General features: G+C 38.2%; 1 protein-coding gene and 1 long non-coding RNA gene across 9 annotated transcripts in view; one reads left to right on the top strand and one right to left on the bottom strand.

Moving 5' to 3' along the window:
• The window catches only part of NPAS3 (neuronal PAS domain protein 3), an 839,196-nt gene that overhangs the window by 447,398 nt on the left and 367,814 nt on the right, over positions 1–23,984 (bottom strand). The window lies entirely within an intron of this gene.
• LOC144320047 (uncharacterized) overlaps positions 268–23,984 on the top strand; it is a 40,593-nt gene continuing 16,876 nt past the window's right edge. The window contains exons 1-3 of one of the 2 annotated variants that reach the window (XR_013385636.1): positions 268–332; positions 7,557–7,697; positions 10,270–10,343. This is a non-coding gene — a long non-coding RNA (uncharacterized LOC144320047). The remainder of the gene's footprint in view (positions 333–7,556; positions 7,698–10,269; positions 10,344–23,984) is intronic. The other variant, XR_013385635.1, reaches the window with a different exon arrangement.

The raw sequence follows: 23,984 nt of genomic DNA, 5'->3' as shown, positions 1-23,984 counted from the left end.
AGTTAGGCTCTGTGGGCCTCAACTTCCCAATCTGTCAGAAGGGTTAATGCTTCATAGGGCTGTTGTGAGACATGTGACAAACCCTGCCTCACTTTAATTTTCCTTCTGGAACTTATTCTCATATCATCTCTCTCCCCTGCTAGTCTTTTATCTTCATAAGCTGGGGAAATCATTTTGTGCACTGCTGAAACCCTAACAGGTAGAATAGAGCCCAGAACACAGAAGGTGCACAATAAATATTTGTGAATAAATGAACATTCTAGAGCCCTGTGCTGAGCCCAAGGGAGGCATTCAACACATGTCAGCTCTCTCCACAGTATGAAAAGCAGAAGGTAAGCCAAAGATGACTTTTCTAAATCAATATCTTTATTCCAATTTTAAAAGAAATACTGGGACTACATTTTTCCTAAATATTAGAAATATTCAGGAATGATTATTTTTTAAATATTAGTAATATTTTGTTTCTCTGTATGTTATCCCTGGGCTCTGCCTTTCCTGTGGCATGATATCAAATCTACAGTGTCACCACAAACTCTGTGAGCCAACTGCAATCAGGGCCTCAAACCAGTGCAAACATTTCACACATACTTGGGCAAAGAGCCAGCAATTCACTGAGTGTCAGCAACTGCCCACTGAATTTTCTTTTGAAGGATTCACTCACGGCCTATTCCAGCAGTAATTGGCATTCATTTTAAGATGCTGAATGCCTCAGACATAACTTGATTAGGTAAATGTACACAGTCACCACCACTGGAAACCAAAATCAGCTCTTAAACCCCACCATCTTCCTTCTGATTTCATACAAACAAAAGCCCACACAATTATCAATGGTAACTGAGCAGGCACTAGGTCTTGCTTATGTTAGCAGATCAAGGTCTGTATCATCATCACCATCTGCCTCTTGGGAACCTACAGAGTTGGATTTAGGCAGTTAGAAACTAAGAAATGTGGGCACTATTTGGAGTGTCAAGATAGTAAACAGGCTGCCAAAACTGTCAGACCTAGACTTAGGACACACAGAAGCATACTCTTTCATACTTACCACCACCATGAAACATAGCAAGGAGAAAAACCCTAATTCGAAGACCTGTTATTTAAATTCAAGGCTCAGCTCAAGCCTCTCTCTATCAGAGTTTCTTAACGTATTGCTTGCTTGGAATAACAGAGATGTTTAAGCAAACTCTCTTCCTGAGGCAATATTCAAACACAGCATTTTGTGTACACAATTACAAAAATCCCAGAGAGCCTCTGCAACCCATCTACCCACCTCAGGCCAAGAACTCTCACTTTAGACAACAGCCACGTTGTACCAGGTTGGCACTAAAGGGGACTGAACAAATGATATCTTGAATGACAAATTAAATGAATACACAAATGAATGAATGCAACAGACCCAGGCAAGAGAGAGCACAGAACTAAAGCAGACACTTGTATTCTGTGTGGAACTGCGAGATTGAAAGCAGCAGCCAGTAAGTTGGTTTATTCACAAAAATTGCTTTGTAGAATTATACACAGCTCCTCCCCTTCTAAATGCAGACGGAGGGAGGAAAGGAAAAAGAGATAATGAAGGTTTGCAAATGAAGTGGGTACAACTGTGCAATCAATCAACATTTTCTGAAAAAGAATCTGCATCACTTGCCAAAAATCTGAACTGAATAACTGAACCAGCATTCTGATGAGAATGGACTTTGCCACTAGCCAGTCATTTTTATTTGTCTTCCAGCTGTCTTGATTCTTTTTTTCCAGGAAGCTACTGGTCTCTTCAGTTTAGTGGGTTCAGACATGGCAATTTATTTAACCACAGTCAAATGCATACTCCATGTTTATTCTTTTAATAAACCTTTTACTGAGTATTTACTCTGTGCCAAGTATTATGTTGGTTGGAAAGGATACAATTCAAACACTCACCGAAGTATTAATTGAGGGCCCACTAGGTGCCAGGCACTTTAGTGATAACCCACAGAAGAGTAAGCAAAGCAGACAAACATGTCTGCAGGGAGCTCACACAGTGGGGAGGGAGGAAGGGAGCAGACAACAAAAACAATACACATATCTAATTATGTAAGTAGCATGAAGGAAAATAAAGGGAAGAAGGGGATAAGGTAGTAGGAATTTCTGTATAAGATAAAAAATTCAGGAAAGACGTCACCAACAGTACATCTGAGTAGAGAGAAAGATAAAGTCAAAGAATGACATGATACCCAGGTGAAGAAAGACAAAGCATAGAGGCCCTGAGATGGGAGAACCTTATCAAGTTCAGGAAATGGCAGAGTCAGTAGCCTCAGGGAATCTAGAGACAGGGGAGACAGAAATATCAATTGTAATAAAATAATGGTTTACTTAGAGGATCTTAGGACAGGACACATCAAATTCAAAGATTTAAAAGAGAGGAAGATACTCGGGACAGAAGCGAAGAGAAATTTTCCAGGCAAACAAGCCAGGGACTGGTGGCAGTAAGAGGTGTGTGGTTGAGATAGAGAGAAGGGCATACACAATGGCACAAATTCAGCAAAACATGTAAGTTCCCCTGTAGGGAAAAAAAAAATGGCACAAGGCATCCATAGGCTAAGTCACAAATGGCCTTACAAATACTGCAAAGGAGTTCATAATTTACTTATAGTAATTGGGATCCATTCTAAGAGTCTGAAAAGAAGAGGAACGTGAGCTCATGTAGGTGTTCTATCAACTGGGTAGTAATGCACAGGATAGAATTGTGTTTGCAAGGAAGATGAAACTATGGCTGCTGCATAATCTAGACAAGAAATAATGATGAGTTAATCTTGGGAAATAAGTAGAAAGACTATAAAGACGAGTTTGATTCTAAAGGTATTTAGAAGGTGAGACTGGGAGCATTTGTAAATTGACTATTAAGGGAAAAGGAAGAGTCAGTGTGAAATCCAGGTGTCTGGATGGCAAATGGTATATATGGTTCAATCATTCCCTGCAATGGGACACTTAGAGGAGAAGGTGCTAACAAGATGGGACATTGAGCTGGGATATCTTTAGGACAGGGCTACTGAGAGGAGATGTCTGGCAGACCTGAGGCTCCAGGTAAAGGTGTGACAGATGTGAGGAATAGCCTGCAAGCCATTAGTATACAAGTAGGTAGAGAAGCCACAGAAGGGCTTGAACAAGGAAGGGCTAGGACCCAGCCTGGGGAACGTCTGCATTTATAGAGAGGAAGGGGAGTCAGAATGAACCATTAGAGGGGTAGGAGGTGGAAAAAGAGGTGATGGCCCCACGTATATAGAAGAAGAACAGAACATTTGAAGGAGCAACTCTTCAACTATGTCAAATGCCATGGGAGAGCTCTCAAGACCTTGGGTGGGGGCATTGCTGTCCACTGAGTAAATGATAGGTGATGACCATGACTTACACACTTTAAATTCCTTTTTTAGAAATCTGTAAGTGAAAGGAAAGAGAATAAGGGATAAAGGATGGGCAAGGAAGAGAAGTCGGAGAATACCCAGGATGACAACGTTTTTTTAAGTGACTTTAGAATGTTTATATCCTAAGAAACAGCAGGCAATAGCCACAAGATACAGAAGATGGAAAACCCTGAAAGAAGCTACAAAACTGTCCAGAGTTAAGGTTAGGCTGAGAAATGAGTAACACATAACTTTAAAAAAATCAATATTTTAGTATCACCTCAATCTACAAAAATGATGCTTCATGGTGAGGTGTCTCAACCAGCCAATAGGCTCTCAGGTTCAGAACAAGTTCTTCTAGATGATGGTCAGACAACATAATCATCGATGATTCACATTCTGAAGTATATTTCTAAAGGAAAATATGTCTAAATACATCTAAATCAAGCCATCATTGTCTTCTTGAAACCACCCCTTTTCCTCTACTGTTAGGAGTCTCCCTACCACTGCTCCTGCACACTCATCATTTCACACTGGTTTCCCTCTTCCTTGTTTTCCTCCACTGTAAATAGGGAAATCAAGCATTCTTTTCTAAGATCCATGTCTCTACTGCTAGAGTGACTTTCCTTCCAATTTTATGAAATTACAAATCTCATTCTATATATGGACTTACAGAGATGGCACCATGCTATAGAAAGAGCAATTTTAAGGTTTCCACCTCACCTCACATGGCCAATACTGTCCTTCATTTCCTCGTCGAAGAGGATGCTGTTTCCTGGTCCACTTGGTTACCAGTCTCTCTTTCCTTTATCTCTTGTGATGGCAAAAGCTTTTACATAAGTGTTACAAATAAAGGAGTAACCTGGATCTGCTTTTGGAGTTCCTGTAACTCTTGGGTCACAAACACAGTAATTCCTCCTTGCAGCCAACATCTGTCAAATACCCTTAGGCTAGTATCGCAACAGATTATTAATGTACCCAGGTGTGAACTAAAAGAATATAAAGTAATCAGAGAAAACAAAAGTGTCTTTTATTTGTTGGAAAAGAAATTGAAAAGGCAAAAGAGGACCTCCTATTCCTCCTGAATTACTTAGTGAATTTTGGTTAAGCCAATGAAAAAAGAAACCAAGAACTTCTATGTGTAGGAGAGAAGGAGGCCTTGTTTCCCAAGAATTGTGTCTTAGAAAAACAACTGCCTCACCTTTGGCGAGGGTGAATGTTCAGGATGGGAATGGAGAAAGACAATGTCTCCTGGAACTTCCAAAATATTGTTGAAACAAACCTCATCCTCAGCACTCAGAAGAAAATAGTCAATGCACATCCTGCTCTTGAAACTCACTAGCTTTTGTCTCTTCTTCCCTTTGAAGACAGCTCACTTGGGGCTTTCAGAATCTGAGAGGGATTATGTGGTCACTTATGGTCTTGGGCCAACTTCCCTTTTATGGGTAGCACTGCTGCCACCTCCTTCTTTTTTCCTCAGAATACAACCCCCAGTTGAGAGGAAGAGAAAGCTCTCTTCCTTCCTGTATTGCATTCAGAAGTGTATTTGCCTCATTTTCTGACATTACTGCTCTAGAAGGAACTTCTCCCATAGTTAGTATGTCAGCCTGGGTCTAGCTGTGCCCTCTAATACTTGTCAAAGGGTCTTCACATTTTTATTCATCTGAGCATTTAAGAGTACTTAAAAAGATGAGGAGACAGTTGAGGTTTAGTGGAAAGAGCCTAATTCTAAGGGACAGAAACCTTCATCTCTAGTCTCAGCTCTGCCATTTACCAGCTGGTGGATGAAGGTAAGACACTTGACATCCAGGCCTTGGATTTCCCGTCTACGCAGTGAGGTAATAATTCTTTGTCCAAAGAGTTGTGGCAAGGGCTAAATCTCAATATTTGTGACAATTTCCTATCACCACCTAGCAAACAGTAAGGAATAAATATATTTTAATGCATTCTGGGTTTTTAAGAAGCTCTTTGTAGCAAAATAAAAACGGGTGCTGGCAAAATGCTTTTGATGAGGAAGATTACAGAAAGTCATTAAGGGGATATTATATAAATAGAACTTATCTGTCATCTCGCAGGGGGTGTGTGACCTTGAGCCAGTTAGTAAAATCTCAGAGAAAGATGGTTACCAGAGAGATGTACGTATCACTACCCACTCCAGCATGTTGTTTGAGGACTAAATGAGATAACATTTGTGAAGTGCCTAGTGCAGTATCTGACACAGATGAGGCAGGAATAACCGTCAGCTCCCTCCTCCTTTCTCCAAGATGTGTGTCCTAGGAATCACGTGCAAGTCAAAAAGACAGCAAGAAAAACTTCTGTGGATTTGGCAGAGTAAATCACATGTCATTGCCTCGTTCACAAACCAGACTGATAACAATGGTTCTTGGGGACAGAATGTTTTAGCACATGTGGAAAGCTTTAAGGCTCCAGCTGAACTTTGATTCTGTGTTGTGGAGTTTTAGCATAAGAACCTCCCACACAAGTGAACGGAGAAAGGTGCTCTGGTGGCATGGGGCACGCCAATATCTATGTGCACATATGTGGACAGGCAGGTGTGCATGCATCCATACGTATACTTCCAAGTCTACACTTATATTCTCAACTTCTTTTTTTTTTTTTTTCATTCTCAACTTCTTAAAGGAGGTGTATGAGGTAGGTACTGGGAAGCTTGATGAAATTATGGCTGCCTAATGCAGAGACACGTACGCTCAAGCGCTGCCTACTACAACAATGGAAGCAGCAGAAAGGTTATCTCCCAGTTTTTGCCAAGAGGGATAAACAGTGCAGGAAACCAAACAGACCCACGGCATTCTGCTCCCTCTCCTTCGGTCCGGATTGGTCAGGTCGTGTTTGTTGTCAGACCCATCTGGACAGCAGGTGTGGTGCTGCACGGCTGCATGTATTTGATTATTGACTAGTGAATATTTCCAAAGGGCACAACAGACTGTCGACTGACCCTCGGTAATAACACGCGGCAGCCTTCCCTGTTTACACATCTAACAGCTAAAGAGAAAAGAAACCTGATTTTGAAATTTCTAAAAGTACATTTTGACCAGAGGCTTTTAACAAAGCCTCCATCTATACTATCAGTCAAACGGTGAGCTTGGCAAGCCTGCATAGAGTCTATTAAAGGGGGAATAAGGTTCATGAATTTCAAGCTTGGAGGGCTCTAATTACCTCATGCTCAAACTTTAACTACAAAACTCAGATAAATTGCTGCACTAAAACCATAGAAGATCCTCCACCTGATTTGTGCCAGTGCATCTAAAGCTCAGTGAGGCTGATCCCAGCGAGGTTTTTCAAATCAGTCCTGAGGGAATATGTTCTGGACCTGTCTCTAATGAGTATGTATGGATTACTTGGATGTTTTGGTAAAGCTACCCGGTAAATTAGTCAATCTGAAATTTTATTAGCCGCAGAGCATTACGGCAGTCAGTCACCATAGTCCAGGAATCCTGGGGAAATTAAAGTCATTTTAAGCATCTATCAGCCAGATACCAGGAATCCCGTTTAGGCCCTGGCCGGTAGCTGTAACGTTAGACTAATTGGCTAGTAGTTACAGCTGTCTCTTCAGTGTGTTTGCTCTCAGAGGTGTGACCTCTTCTTGAACCAATTTATGTCCACCCAGACAGGGGTCCTATATTTATTCTAGTTCAGTGTAGCATTTGGCTTCAAAAACAAAACAAGAACCAAGAAAGAAAGAGGTCTGTATCTATAAATTATGGTGCCAATAGCTCAAGCCGAGCTTACGCGAGGACAGCCTAAAAGTTGGGATTTAGTGGATCTGGGAGGCACAGGGCAATGTGGAAAACAAACATCACTCTCAAATATTCAAAACACTCCTATTTTTTTCAAAGATGGCACTGAGGAGAAATGTGGATTTCCCTCTGCCTGACAGAACGCTCTCTATGGCTATTTATCTAGTTACAAACTTTTATAGATGTGAAATATTTTAAGAAGTCCTTTAGAAATGGCCCGAGGTAATTTCAAACTTAACAGACCCTGTCCCACCAGAGCTCATTACAGTGAATTTTATAACAAAGTACCCTCTACTTAATTTTCAGAGCCTAGCCAAGCGTACTAGAAATGCAGCTGCATTAAGTGCAATTAATGGTACAATAAAAGCAGTGGAGGGCTGTTTAACACCCAAGAACCAGCAGTAAACACTGGCTCTATGCTCTCCAACAGTCAGTGATGTGTCAAAGGACCTGGAGTGTGAGATTTCTGTATCAAGGGGGAAATGTCTCTCTCCTGCCAGAGAAAAATCTTCTGTCCTTCACCAACTCCACCCAGAGACTGTATGAAAGGATATAAAGTTATTCTCTCCAGGTATGCACTAGCATCCCCACTCCCTTTGAGAAGGAAGCCAACATGGTAAGCTAATAATCCCATAAGTGAAAGAAAAGGACAAATTCAATTTTACCAAAAATGAGCCTAACAGCAAGTGACTCATAATGCACAGAATGATTTGTGCATAACTAAGTTTACCGTCAGATGCCAGAAAAAGGAAAGAAATAACCATTCAGGATATTATGCTTATTCTTTTCAAACAGATGAAAAAAAAGAGATGGGGGATGGGCAGGAACAATTATAATGATGTTTGCAAACCTCTTTAATGATGAAAAATTACTACTTAGAATTTGAATACGAGAGACACCCAGAAATGAGCAAAAATCTCACTAGTTAATACAATCATGATCATTAGAGCATTTGTCAATTAGTTAGTTAATTTGTTAAATACAATATGTAGTCAACTAGGTCTGGAAAGATGATTTTATGTACTTACCTTCCAGAGGTAATTAAAACTATTCTATCACAAAAAGTATTTGATTATAACTGTTTTTGGTAGTCTGCAGCCAGGGTCCTATCTTTCTAATGTCATTGCTAGATGAAACTGGTTGTTTAACAATATACATAGGCTAAGAAGTATATTAAACTTATATTTTTAACTATAAAATCCCTACCAACAATTAAAGTGCTAATATTCCCTCTTTTTTTTTAAGATTTTATTTTTTTATTTGAGAAAGTGAGCGAGCAAGAGAGAACAAGAGTGGGGGGAGGGGCAGAAGGAAAGGGAGAAGGGAGCCCCAAGTCAGCAGGGAGCCTGGCTTGGGGCTCATCCCAGAACTCTGGGATCATGACCTGAGCCGAAGGCAGAGGCTTAACCGACTGAACCACCCAAGCGTCCCCAGACAAATCTTCCTAATCACAACAGCATAGACATAGCCCCAATCAAGAAAACCATGGGCAGAGATCCCTGGGTGGCGCAGCGGTTTGGCGCCTGCCTTTGGCCCAGGGCGCGATCCTGGAGACCCGGGATCGAATCCCACATCAGGCTCCCGGTGCATGGAACCTGCTTCTCCCTCTGCCTATGTCTCTGCCTCTCTCTCTCTCTCTCTCTCTCTCTCTCTGTGACTATCATAAATAAATTAAAAAAAAATTAAAAAAAAAGATTTAAAGAAAACCATGGGCAATCCCCAAATTTCATACTACTAAAAATATGTTTCTAATCTCCTTCCTTCACAGAATTCTCCCATGAGCTTTGACTCTAGTTGTTGTTTCAGACAGCCACTCTGGAATGGAAGGGCTAAGGAACAGTGAGAAGGGCAGAGGAAGCATCCCAAGCTTAGGCAGTACCCACATGAAAACTCCAGCAGAAGGAACTGGAGTGAGTTAGGCTCACCCTCCAACCAAAGGATGACATCAAATTGAATCTGTCTCCCCCAATAAAATACAGTTAAACTGCTGAACAGCAGCACAGGAGCTTGAGTGCGACCCTATGAAGTTGAAAATATGTGCATAACTTCTGACTTCCTCCAAATTTAACTACTGTTGACCAGAAGTCTACTGATAACATAGTCAATTAACATATTTTGTATGTTACATGGATTATGCACTCTATTCTTACAATAAAGTAAATGAAAGAAAAGAAAATATTAAGAAGAGTATAAGAAGGAGAAAATCCATTTACAGTATTACACTGTATTTATTGGGGGAAAAAAAAAACTGTGTATAAGTGGACCTGGACAGTTCAAACCCATGCTGCTCAAGGGTCATCTGTAATCCTGACTACTTCTTCCCCAAACAGAAAGCATGGATATGTCCCTAAGGACAAATAACAAACTTCTATAAAGTGATATGATGAAGGTGATTGTGCAACTGAATAAAGAGACAGAAGGGGAACCCCAGACCTTGGGATGACCTCGAGGCTCTCAGATTTCCTCCTAAGATTCTTGCTCATAGGGTTGAGAAGAGAATTCAAGTATACCAAGTAAGGGGTAGTTAGGTGTTATTTTGCAATCCTCTCCCCTTCCACAGCAGAACTCTTGAGAGACAGAGACCTCCCCAGAGGCCAGGCTCCTCCAGACCAGCACTGCAGTGCTCTTGCTTAGACTATTCTCTTGGCCCACCCAGACTATTTATTGCCCCAAGCTAAACGTACACAGACCCCATCAGGCCTGCCTTATCCAAAGGCCTCACTCATTCAGCCTTCCCTCAATGGACAGTTGGAAGGCATATTGTCCTGCTCTTAGCTCCTATACCATATTCCTCACTGTTCTTCTAGCTTTCATTTTATACCCTGTTTATAGTTTTCTTGTCTGTGTCTGTGCCCATATTTTAATTCGCAACAGGACTGTCTTCATCTATAACCCTCAGTGCCAATAAATATGTTTCAGTGGACTTCTAAAAACATTTAAGAAATGTTTTGAAGTTTTTTCCCCCCCTTACTTTTGGCTACAGTGTCTGAAATAATACAAATAACTCTGGTTAAAAATTTGTCTGATTTAACAAACATACTTGTTTAGAAAGTGAATCTTCTGAGTAGGTAAAAAAGACTATTAATAATTCACACAGCAGTGTCTACTGATGCCACCAGTTTGCTTCTTCTCTTAATCCGTAGAGAGACTAAGATGTACTAAGAGAGCTGGAATTTTGACAAGAAAAGAAAATTTCTGAGCAATGTACTCTTTGAAGGTAAGGAGGTTATCTTACCTTTCTCTCCCTCAAATGCACTTAGGGTAGTGAACACAGAATAAACTTAGGACAGCTGAGTACTTCAGGCCTGAGGAAACCCTACTAGCAGGTGAAGGAGGCATCAGCAGTGCTGACAGAAAAGTATTCCAAACAGTTTCAATCTATTTCGAAATGTTGCCCTGCACCATGCGAGTACCCCCAGGCACAAGGAAAGCTCCTTCTGGGACCCATAAGGTATGAAGGGATGGTCAATTTTAGGGGCACCTGAGTGGTCAGTGTTTCAGTTGAGCCCAAGCGTCTGACTTGAGCTCAGGTCATGATCTCAGAGTCCTGGGATTGAGCCCCACTTTGGGCTCCTTGCTCAGTGGGGAGTTTGCTTGTTCCCCTCCCACTGATGCTCACTCACACCTGATCGTGCTCTCTCTCTCAAATAAGATCTTGAAAAAAAAGGATGGTAGGATGGTCAGTTTTATTGCTGGGTTCCATTATGGGTACACAGGCTCTGTGTACTCAGCTAGCAAGCTAATCTCCATTTACACTATATTTTTTCCTGGAAGGAGTGCACTGGCATTATAAACTGAACACTGAACATTTATGTTTATCAATCTTTCTAATAGATCCTAATTTTCTTGAGGGCAAAGATCACAGACGAAATGCTCCTAACCCTGAATCAACATTTCTATGGATGACATAGTCTTTCTAGTCAGATGTGATGATAATAATGTTTAATTTCCAGCAACTGAGAACAGCGAGTGAAGAATGAAATGAGATTGCAAGGAACAGTATCATTCAAGAGATTTTTATTTAAGTACTTAGCTGAGATGTGAAAAATAAAGGAGGGAAATCTGTGGTCTCAGCAGAGGGCAGCGTGTCACTGGCACTGCACATTCATCCTTGGGCTGGTGACTCCAGCTCCTGTGCCCCAGGCAGAGTAATAAAGGCTTAATTCAGCGTCCTTCCACCTGGCTAACTCAGGTTTTGTGAACACAAGAGAAAGAAGTTCACTTTAAGAATATCAATCTACTTCCTTTCATGAACTATAAATGCACTCTAAAGTAAAAGATACATATAAGCATCTCCTGACCTACTATACCTTTTAGCTCTAAGTGGAATCGACTTTATTTTCCTGTCAACTACAATTTTCACTAAAGACTCCTGACTTCTTTATGGCATAATAAAGTTTTGTCTAGGATTACAATAAAAAGCTTTCATAATACCCATGACCTGAACATTCTGGATTAATTTTTAAATTGCATCTGAAAATCAGTACAAATGGCAATTCAATGTTTATACACTTGTAACCAGATTCATCCCCTCACCTCTCTTATGTGGTCCATAACTTTTAGGGCAAGTTTCATTATGTAAAAGCTAAGTAGAGAAGAGAGTTTTGCACAGGCTCAAGTTTATTTCAGTTTGGGGTCTTTTCAACCAGAGCAAATCAGTTAATACTTGTGCTCCTCTGGGAAAATATCAATATTCTGGAACATACCCCTTTGTCACATGCCCACTGTTAACATCTCCCTTAATTACTTGGCCAAGTGAGAAGGAAGGAGATGAGGTGGCATGGAAGAGCTTGGAGCAAATTCCCTTCCATTCTTTCCACTACTGACTGCCCTCCTTTACTACTTTCAGCCCCTTTTGTCTTGCAGACTGAGGAGGTAGAGGCATGGTGACATTTGACTCTGTAGTGTCACACATGAGTATGATTAAACCTGTGCCTTCCTTCTTTCCTTCTCGTATTTCATAATGGCAATAACTGTGTGATGGGCTGGCTTACTGACTTCGGAAAAACATGTGATGAAACTATAAGCAACTCGATCCTCTTAATTACACAGCGAGATATACTCTGACAAAGAAACCTGTTTTATTACTTGATTCAAATGTTAAATTTCACCCTAGCATCCAGCATTTTACTATATGAGCAAGTAGAAGAAGTTCAAAAACGCCATCCCTGAGGCTCATTTATGCAGTGAGTAACATATCTATCACCCACTATATTCCAGGGACTCAGGCAGCATTAAGGACACAACTAGGGACAAAAAGAGACAAGGCCCCTGCTTTCATAGGGATTACAGTCTTCTGGATTAGGATTGCAGCAAATGGAAGCCAACTAAAAGCTTAGCATTACTTATACCACACCTATTATCATATATTCTCAAAAAGCCCAAATATGGATGTTGCTGTATTAAAAAGAAAATTTACTTAGTAGTAAAGCAAATGGTTGCAGAGTACACTCTGTAAGAATATATAATAATTTTCACACATGGAACTTGACGGCTCTAAAATGAAGAAATACTTTCCACATTCACTACCTACATTGAGAATTAGAGTAATTTTGCAAAGGCCCTGTACTTGTCATTTTTTAATCCAAAAACTTCCAGTTCCTGGTTAAGTAAACAAACATGTTGTCCATCCAAAAGGAACCAAGTTTGCTGCTCTAACCCCTCTTCTTTGCCAAGAAAATATTCTGATTTTCTTGGGCAGATTATGTGCCCGTTTCCAGGAAATGAATAATACCTAGCTTATAGTCAATTCTTCCGTATCTGTGATCTCATAGCTGGGTGCTTGTATCAAGTACAGGACTAAGATGTGGTTCTGCCCAGTAAGACATAAAGGAAACTCCCCTATGAAGATTCTGTGGAATATTTCACACTTCATATTACCTTGAGGCTGTCATATAAGGACAGATGTTTAGAGATGCAACAACTGTTTTTCCATCATGACATGATGAGACAAGTCTTGAGTGGAAAAGGTAACGCACAGAGGATGGCAGCACAGAAAAACAGAACAAACCTGGGTCCTCGTTGACCATGTTGAGCCACTGCAGTGCCTGTCCACAGACTTCTCTCACTGTCAGGCAATTAAATGGTGTTACTGCTAACCAACTATAGGTTGTATCCTCTCTTATGTGCAGCTAAACATGTTTTAACGGACATACTTGGTAAATTTTGTATTTAAATCACAAACAAGACCTTGCATAGTCAATGTCAAGATGGACCCTTCAGTACTGGGACTTTCAAAATTTTTCACTGAATATTCCAAGCTCCAGACATCCCTTGTCATGAACGCCTACATTAATTAATTTAAACTTAACACTGGAGGTCAGGGTATGGGAGGAAAAAGGAATGATGGTGTTGTATAGAGCAAAAGCACAAAGAGGGAGAAGACCAAACTGACTGGCATGCTATAGAGTAGAGGTGGTGATGCCTAAATATTAACTACCATTCTGGAAATAGAAATGAGAATCTCTATAGTTCCAACCAGATGAGGGAAAATAGAGTTGTGGTGTAAGCCTGGGCACAATGAGAAGACAAGAAGGCACAGGTGCCTACAAAATAAACCCCAATTCATTTATGTAGTTTCAAGTAAATCCAAGTTTGACAAAAGCCTAAAGTTGCTAAAACACCCCACATTGCACATCCAAGGAATGTGTGCATTCAATTACTGAGTGAAAGAGACCACCGGCAGCAAAGATGTTATTCTTGGAATTTCAATGCAAAGCAAATGTACAGATGTTGGCATAAAAGCCAAACTGTCTGAGATAGAAATGAAGATCGAGATTTGGGGCAAAGATTAAGAGAAATGAAAAATTAAATGTACAATAAAAAAAGACCATTACATGCATGGCACCAAGCTTGGACAGCCAGTGCATTGTGACACTCAGATGCGACAAATGGTGACATGCACAGGGTAAAAGAAATGGGCAAGGGCACAGAATCAAACAAGTACTATATTAAAATCAGTATCTCTGTGGGCAGGCTGTAAAAATCATATCATTCTCATTGAAAAATAATTCATTAATCTGCACCCCAGCAGGATGTAAAGAACAACACATAGCATATGAAGATACCGAGCAGCAGGGGGCAATAAACTTTATAAAAATTGTTAAAGCACGCAACTAAGCAAGATAATACAAGGAGGGAACAATGGAAATGTCTGTAGCCCAATTTATAAAATGAGCGTGTTAATGCATAAGTGCAAACATTTCCTGAAAAACACACATGCTTCTTATATTAAAATTCACACTCTGCAAAACCACCCTTGAAATGTCCAAGCTGACCTGCTGCAGGCCAGCAAAATAAAAGCCAGCAGGCTGCCATGGCGAGGCTGGTCCAGAAGAGCTTCACATCAGGTAACCTACCCAAACGCCATCAATATTTGCCGGTATCTGAAACACAGCTCCAGTCACAGATACAAAGGTTAACTTTAAACAGGGCCACACATATTCCACGCCCAGCGACACAGAGGACACTTGTACTTTTAAGCTGGTAGGCATGAGCAACCTTGCCCCTGACCTGGTTTCCCCTCATATTCCTGGGTGGTTCAATAAATAATCCTACTTGAACAACTGGTCCTGGGAACGTATAGTTTAGGTCACCCCTAAGCACAGAAGGCATCCGTACACCCTGTTTTCCTCTTCTGCTTCTCCCTGAGGATCTGAATTTAAAATTTTCTTTAGAATCCCTTGGACTCTTAGTCTCTGTAAGGCCCTGTAAGGCCATGGGAGAGATACTGAAACTCTTTAACATTTTAGCAAGTATTTATTAACCAGATTTTTTCCCACCACCTTCCCCAGGAGATGACATATGAGGTGGGGAGAATGTGGGGAATGAGATCAGGGGAAAAAGGGAAAGGGAGAATCTTGTCTCCCAGGGCATCATGCTGGCACAAGGACTGGAGACAAGAAACTGATAAAACAAAGAAGATGACTGAAATAAAAAAGCCCCAAAGATAGACTATGCTTAAGAGGGCTTTTTATCTACTTCTACTGATTCTGAAGTGGCTAAGACAAAACTAATGAAGCCTGCTTTAAATGGACTCTCCTCATCTCTCCAGAATGTGAAGAAATGTCCTCGCTTTAAAAGGCAAAACTGTGCTGTGTGGACTCTTCCTCAGATCAGTAAGGTGTAGGGTCTACAGAAACAAGTGTAGCCATTAACACCTGCCAACCTGACAGGTTTCGGATATTTTGTAATTCAACATGTATCCACCAATAAGCTTGAGATGAAGCAGCCATTCCCATTAATAGTTGAGATCCAGCCCCCAGCAGCCATCTCCTTTCCTTTCCACTTCCCTCTAATGGCCTATCTTGTTTATTTAATTTTTTCCCATAAATTCATGCCCAGGACCTTATGCCTGCTATTTATGTACCTATTAGATTATAGAACTAAAAATAAATCATTTTATCTGATTTTTTTAAAAAGATTCCTTCTGGGCTGACGCTTTCGATTCTAGGCTGGAACGAATTTTTATGGCCAAGTTATAAACACCTGTTATTCAGCAGGTGCCACTAAAATATGTAGTTTGGAGATTACATGTGGCTTCTCCTAGTTTCAAAAGTTGATCTACTTGAAGATAATTTGTTTGTTGAACTGTCAAACTAGAAAAGCCACTACATTTCTTTCCACTAGCTTGTAAAGATTAATTGGAAGTAACACATGCTTGCAATTTATAGGTCAAAGAAAAATTTGCCTGCTCAAGTAGAGTTTGGCACAGAAAACTACACATCCTCAGCTGAAAACTCAGATCAAAGCAATTGAGGAAGAAAATATACTGGAAGATTTGTGTATTTGTTTATTTTATTCTAAGATCAGAGGTGATAGTGATATGGCACTCACCAGAAGGAGCAAACATTTCTATGTGAAGATCACAAAAACAAAATAATCTCTTCTCTGCTCTAATTATTTCTAGATTACTTTCTCAAGCCCCTTAAGCTAACAGTTTAAACATCATTCAGAAAAATGATCCAAGAAATCATACCTAAAAAAAAAAACAAACAAAAAAAAAGAAATCATACCTAGCAAAACTATTATCTGTGGAGTTAACCCATAAACATGCCCAAATGGATTTTTACAGAACTTATCAGGCAAGGTTTGGGTTTTGGGATTAAAATGTAAGGGAACCTTAGAGAAAATGGTCCTGTTTCTTCAGCAAAACAATGTATTTTGGTACTCCCATGTTTTATCTTTTAACCTATATGTAACACTCAAGTAGTAGTGAGCAGTCCTAATAACTGATAAATTAACAAGCTATCAAATGCTTACCTTCACAAAATGAAAGCAAACATACTATTCCTACCTAAGAAGAAAGAAGCCAATCTTACACAAAATCTTACACATTAAAAAACACCAAAACACTATTCTGATCTAAATTCTTTATGCTGTTTGGCTGGCCATAAATCAAATGACTAGATGCTTTTTCACTTAGTTAACAGAGACCACAGGTCATACCAATAAAACAAAAATTAAGTTAAACTGCCGATCCTTCAACCCCCCCCCCCCCCCATCACCACCAAATTCAAATTCTCAACCACTGGATGGAAAGTAAATAATTAAGCTTTAGGTTTCTGGTTCACAAGGTATTTGGACTTCAAATTTTGCAACCTGCTATTGTGGATCAACCTTTCATATCCTTACTTCATTTGACTATCTCAAGGTATTATGTTCATATTTTATCATTTTATCTGTCATTTGTTAACTTTAAATTCTGAAGTGCACACACATACACACATGAGATATTCTTAAAACATGGATTCAGGGACAAGCCTATAAGAAGAATTGAAATGGTAGTTTGATGGGAATTCTGTCTTTTAGGAAATTCTAAACACAAACACCACTTGATTTTTTTTTTCCTCTGAATTAGACCAAAACCTTCCTGCTGATTATTTATGTCATTTGACAGGACTAAAATCAGCCTGTCTCCAAATTTTGCAGCCATCCATGCTTTTTCTAATAAGAACTAATTTTACAAGGTCCTTTCTGGCCAAGAAACTTTCAACCACTATAAACTAGTCAGACACAATACAAGATGATTAGACCAGAGTATATAGACTATGTAGCATAAACTGCCAGTTAAACATTATAGCGTGCTTCATTTTAATCATGTAGCTTTCATCTTTTTTGAACACCCTTTTAGCATCTCTTGAAAAAAAAAAAAGAGGCTTTGAAATAGCTGAGCTATTGCTAAACACTATAAGCTGATACTGCTATACTGTGCTTTGCCCCAGTGCCTTTTCCACCCCCATGAAAATAAAAAACACCACTTTCAACACTTTAAGGTCTAATAATTGTGGTCTTAAATGAGACAATATACTATCTTTGGTTGAAAGGTCAACGTGAATCAAGGTTCAAATGCAATCATGTACCATATTCAGATTTATCCTTATGATGATAATGAATTTAGTATAATAATAATAAATAAGTGGCAAACTAGCAGAAAACTTTATGACATGTTTAATTCCACGGGTAATTTATGTTAGGCCAAATACAATACAATTAAAACAAAATTCTACATTATTGATGCCACAAAATATCAGAAAGCAATATAATTTGAAGGACTTCCTTGAAGATACCTACAAAAGTATAGTTTATATTGTGTTTTAAAAGAAATGAGAAAAAGTATATATACAAGCTTTAAAATATGCATTTCTCAGAAGGCATATGGTTAACACTAAATATGCCTATTTTATAACCATGCTGTTTGAGAATGTTTGTTTTATATAAGTGTCTTCTGTAACTGTATGTGAGTTGGAGCCTTTTCAATTCCTTAATAGAAAACAAATTTGAATTAAAAAAAAAACTTTTAATATAAAATTAATTTTATTTTGCTTGTTTATAGTATATCCTCAGAACCATAAAATATTAAAGCACAGATTAGTATTGAAGCTTATAATGTAAGGCTCAATTGATTACCTTACTAACACAGGAAAAATATAAGTTTAGAGAAGTAACAGATTTGCCAGAAATCAAACTGCTAGCTAGCAACTAGATTCCAAGTCTTTTGACTGACAGGGCAATGTGCCTTCCATTCCTTGAGGAAAAAAAAAAAAAAAAAAAGAAAAAGATTTGAAAGAGAAACATGGCATATAATGGCATGGCATATAATAAGCTATAATAAAAGCTATAATAGGCAGTATGCGAAAATATGCCTAAAAGAGTTGGTGACATAAAAATGTTACCTGGTATTGAGAAAGATATCCAAGGACTGGAAATCACTGGGATCTTGGCAGACTTAAAAGGAATGCTCCACCAACCTCCCAAGCCATGAATATTTAATTATCTATACAAACCCCAAATTCTTCATAATTCTTAAAAAGAAAGTAAAAAGAAGATGGGTCTCAGGAAAGAAATAATTTTTAGAAAAACTATTCAGAAGAGATATTTACCTCTAAGAACCAAATACACTTAACAGATGTAGTTCAAGTTTTATGTTGAAGCTACACCAGAAGTTCTGAAGTTTGCTTTTAACAGGGCACTTCCTTTAACACTGTACTAGAAGTTCTAAACAGTGTAATAAGGCAAGAAAAAGACATTAAAGCCTTGAAATTAGAAAGGAATAATTCAAACTGTCTTTACTCCTAGATAACATGATCCTGTATGTAAAATATCCTAAGGAATCTATAAAATAATTTTAGAAATAATATACAAGTTAAGCAAGATTTCAGGATAAAAGATCCATATATAAAAACCAATGATATATTTTGATACATTAGCAAATATTTTAAATTAAGAAAAACAATTCCATTCAATATAGCCATCAAAAAGAATGAACTGCATAGTAATAAATTTAACAAAAGAAGTACAATGCCTGTATGTAATTAACTTTAAAACAATGTTTATAGATGTTAAACAAGATTTAAATAAATGGAGTTATATGCTTTGTGTATGCTTTGTGCATGGGTTGGGGCATTCAATATTGTTAGGACAGCAACCGTGCTCAAACTATCTCAATGGAATTGAAAAATACAGCAGGCTTTTTCATAGAAACTAACAACCAGGTCTTAAAATTTATATGGAAATGTAAATGATCCAGAATCACCAAAGCAATTTTAAAAAAGAAAAACAAAGTTATAGGACAAATATCACCTGACATCAAAACTTAAAGTTACAGAAATCAAAACAATGTAGTATTGGCATAAGGATAGACACATTGATCAATGGAACAGGAGAGAGTCCAGAAAGAGACCCTTATATATGTGGTCAATTGATTTTCAACAAAAATGTCAAGACAATTTGAGAGGAAAAATATAGCCTTTTCAACATAAATTTCTGGAACAATTGGATATACATATGCCTAAATAATAATAATAATAATAAAAAAAACAAACCTTAGACATTCTCATACCATGCACAAAATTTAACTCAAAACAGATCATAGATCTAAGTTTAAGGGCAAAACTATAAGCTTCTAGAAAACATAAGAAAATTTTCTTCACTTCAGGTTAGGTAAAGATTTCTCAGATATGACACTCAAAGTACAATCTACTAAAAATATGATTAAATGGACCTCATCAAAATTAACAAATCCTTGCCTGTCAAAAGACACCATTAAGAAAATGGAAAGAGAAAATGGAAAGAGAAGCCACAGACTGAAAGAAAATATTTGCAAATCATGAATCTGATCAAGGGCTTATGTCCTAAACAAACAAAGACATTTTATAATTCAGTAAAACAACCCAATAAAAAATAGGCAAAATATTTTAATAAGATTTCAAAGAAGACATAAGAATGGATAATAATTACATGAAAGATGCTCAACATCATCAGTCATTAAGGAAATAGTGGTAGCAGAATTCTAAGATAGCTGTCAAAATTCTTGCTCCCTGGCATATGTGCACTGTATATCCCAAACTTTGAGTCATACTTGTGAATATGGTGAAGTTTCACTCCCATGATCAAGGCAAATACTACAGTAAAGGTGAAGGGATTTTGCAGATGTAAAGAAGGTCCCTAATCAGTTGACTTTGAGGTAGGTGATCAAGGGGGAAATTATCCTAGGTGGGCTTGATATAATCAGGTAAGCCCTTCAAAAGAGGGTTTAGCCTTCACTTACGGAGAGGTTCAAAGTGAGAGGAATTCTTCTGCTGGCCTTGAAAAGCAAACAGCCATGTTGTAAACTGCTTCTGGAGTGTACCACATAGCAGACCCTAGAAGCTAAGAGTGGCTCCCAGCTAGTAGTCAGCAAGAAAAGGGGACTTCAGTCCTACAACTTCAAGGAACTAAATTCTCTCCTCAACCATTGAGCTTGGAAGAGGATCTCAAGCCTCAGATGAGATCGTGGTCCCAGCCAACATTTTGATTTCAGCCAGTGAGACTATCTCAACAGTGGACTCAGTTAACCTGTATTCAGACTCCTGACCCACAGATACCATGGATTAAAATGTACATTGTTTTAAGTTGCTAAGTGTGTGGTAATTTGTTACACAAAAAAACAGAAAACTAAAACAGGAATTAAAATCACAAGAGATACCACTACACAATCAAGAAAAATTAGAACTGGGTCTAATAAAAATTTAAAAATAAACCAACCTGGAACTCTCATAGAGTTGCTGGTGAGAATGTAAATAGTCCAATCCAATTACTTTGGAAAACAATTTTTGCATTTTATTTAAAAATCAAAATCAAATGTGCATTTACCATAACACTCAGAAATTCTGCTACCATGTATCTATTTGAAAGAAGTGAGAACATAATTCCATAGAAGACTTGTACATCAATGTTCATAGCAGCATTATTCAAAATAGCAAAAATTGGAAACAATCCAAATGTCTATCAACTGCTGAATAAATAAATAATACATGGTATACCCATGGAATAAACTACTACTCAGCAATAAAAAACTAACTACATACACATACAATTTGAAATAGACTCAAGAATATTATACTAAGTAAAAGAAGCTAGGCACAAAAGACTACATCTTGTATGATTACCCTTACATGAAATCTTTAGAAAAAGGAAAATATAAAGAAACCAGAAGTGGTTTGGTGTTTGCTTGAGGTTTGGAAGTGGGAGCGTGACTGTAAGTGGGCATGAGTTTCACAATGATGGAAAGTCTTTTAAAATTGAACTGTTAATCATCCCACACCTTTAAGTTTACTAAAAATTATCCAACTTACAGTGGGTGAATGGTACAGTAGGTAAAATGCACTAAAATGAGTTCTTAAAAGTGAAAAAAGGCATTTTCATATCAAAACCATTATGAATAGGAGTGAAATAGTGGAGTGTTTGTACTTGAGACAAAGTGAACTTTCCATACCTCCTTTCCCCAAATTTCCAAATATTTAGATGTCAAACACTGACTCAAAGATAATTCAACATTTCAACTCTTCCTGATTTATATTCAACATTAAAAATTGATCTTTTAATCTACCTGGTTATAAAATTTTTCTCCCATTTACACTATACTTCTGATACAAAATTTTTCAGGGGAGAATTTTGACATGTGCTCTACCTAAAAAGAGGTAATAACAACAGTCCAATAACATCCCCTTCAAAACTCCTTTACCTATAACTTTGCTGATTCATTTTCAACTGCCTTAATAAAATGTACTTGAAGTCGTGCAGTGTTCATAAATCCATACTAACTAGAAGAGATGCAGTTTAAAGTTTCATGTTACATCCAGAGTAGTATAGTATATGGGTTTCTCAAATCATGATAAATTTTCTTCCTTTTAGGCAAATGAAAATTCTTTGACCTTTTCACAAAAGGAAACAACCAAATCAAAACTGTTGCCAAGAAACTGACCCAAAACATTACTCAGGAAGCAAGTCAAAAGAGAAAATAAAAGCAATAAATTACAATGGCAGCTATTGGGGATATTTTCTATTAAAGTCGCTTTTAATGAGTATGTTAATATTTATTTTCCAATCAACATCTTAACTATTTGGAGGCTTTACTTAAAAATGAAATAAAACTGAGTCCATTCTCTCTCAAGAATTTTTCAATATTAAATGTAATGGACTCCCAGGAAAACAGTCTGGGTTTGAGTTTTGGCTCTGCCACTTAAATTTGTTGGACTGCCTTGGGTAATTCACAATACTGCTCTTAGCCTCTCTTCCCATATTTGTAAAATAAAGTTAATGATAATACTTGACCTACCTACGTCATAAAGTTTACATGAGGACTAAATAAAACAACATAGGTCAAAATGTTTTATAAACTCAAGTAGTATACCGGAGTTAAAAAATCAACTATATAGAAAGAGCAAAAGAAAAATAGGAAAATGTTAAATATCTGTTCTCTAATTCCAGGACAAATGTATAATTTCCTGTCATCGTTTCCTTATGTGAAAACTCCGGCTCCTAATTTAGTGAAATCATTTAAAAAGAAAAGCTAAATGACCAGTGTCAGTGCCATGGAATGCATACCAATGCTCTCCATTCAGTCTTCAAGCAGGACCATAAAGGATCTGGGAATTGGGTGATACTAAGACCACAGGTGACAGCCCAAACGTGTATTTCACTGTTTTGTGTCCATCTGCTTAGTAATTGCAGGAGATAGCATTCTTCTTTCCTTTGTTATCTTTACAGACAGAGAAAATGTCCAAATGGTAGAGAGAGAAACAAAATGCCCCTAAGAATATAGCTACAAATTTGGAGGTCATTAGTGAGAAAAGATTTGTTTCTGAGAAAGAAGCTACAGAGTTCAGTAGGCAGTCAGACCAAACCCATGTATGCTTGGCACCTGGGTCTTAGTGAAACAATTTGACTGGCTTGTAAATAGGCACGATGCCATCCAGCCATATGGGTGCACATGGATGCTGCCAAGTGACCATGTAGGAGAATCAGAAGCGTTTGTTGAGGGCAGCAGTCCCAGTGTGGGACATCCAAACAGCTGTCTACCCTGAGATTCATACGCCTGTGGTTAAGGGAACGTGACATGGTTAATCTAGGTTGGATTAATTTTAAAACATAAAAATCAGCCTCCTTGGCCCCAAATGGTCAGTTGGGTACATGGGTGAATCATCTCACGCATACTCTCCTCTCTGAGTTTCCCTTCATCCCTTAAGAATCATGATGTATTTCTATTTAATGGCTTTCCAAGGTGTCTAACTACATTCCATGATACTGATCAAATATTTGAAAAGAAAAATAGTCTTCATAAATCGCAGTAACCTACATTCTTAATCTGAATTTTTGAGAAATATGGCCATATTTATCTTTGTAAAGATAAGTATCGTTATGGAGAGATGCTGGTAAACTTTTTTTAGCCAGGGGGTCAAGCCAAGCAGCTGAACCACGCTAAGAAATTTAGTTGGAAAAGAAATAAAATCAGTTTGGGCATTTTACCACTACAATAATTTTCTGAGTTTCAATTTTGGAGCATCTAGCTTTAATTACTTAAAATTGGGAGGACGGGGTTGTTTCTTCAAAGATTTCTGCAGACCCATCAAAGATTTCATTTACATACTCAGTGCATCAAACATAGGCTAAAATATTTTCAGGAACAAGAGCTGCAAAGATTGGAGAAGTGGTAGGATTTTTTTCCCTGGGTCTCTAAAATCATCTTTGGGAAGAGCATTTCTTTTTGAGGCAGTAGTATTACAGGGCAGAGAAGAGACATAAATATATTGCAAAGCTAGAGAACTGCTTATATTGCACATGCGCACACATATCTAGATATTCCAGAGAGTGCCTCTGTACCTTCCATAAAGATAGTTTATTCATCCAAAATGCAAATGAGATCAACTGTGAAAAATGCCTCTGAAGAGTCAAAAGAGATATAACAAAGTCCAATGACTTTATTCACAGGGAGCCTTTTTGTCCTCTATCAGATTTTTTTCACGCTTAGTTTAATATGTAATTCCAACAAACTTAGGTGTTCAAGCTAAAAGCATATCTGAAGCAGCAAATTAAAAGG

This window comes from Canis aureus, chromosome 9 (assembly GCF_053574225.1).
Source record: "Canis aureus isolate CA01 chromosome 9, VMU_Caureus_v.1.0, whole genome shotgun sequence".
Taxonomy (NCBI): Eukaryota; Metazoa; Chordata; class Mammalia; order Carnivora; family Canidae; genus Canis; species Canis aureus.
This window is presented reverse-complemented; position numbering and strand designations above follow the sequence as displayed.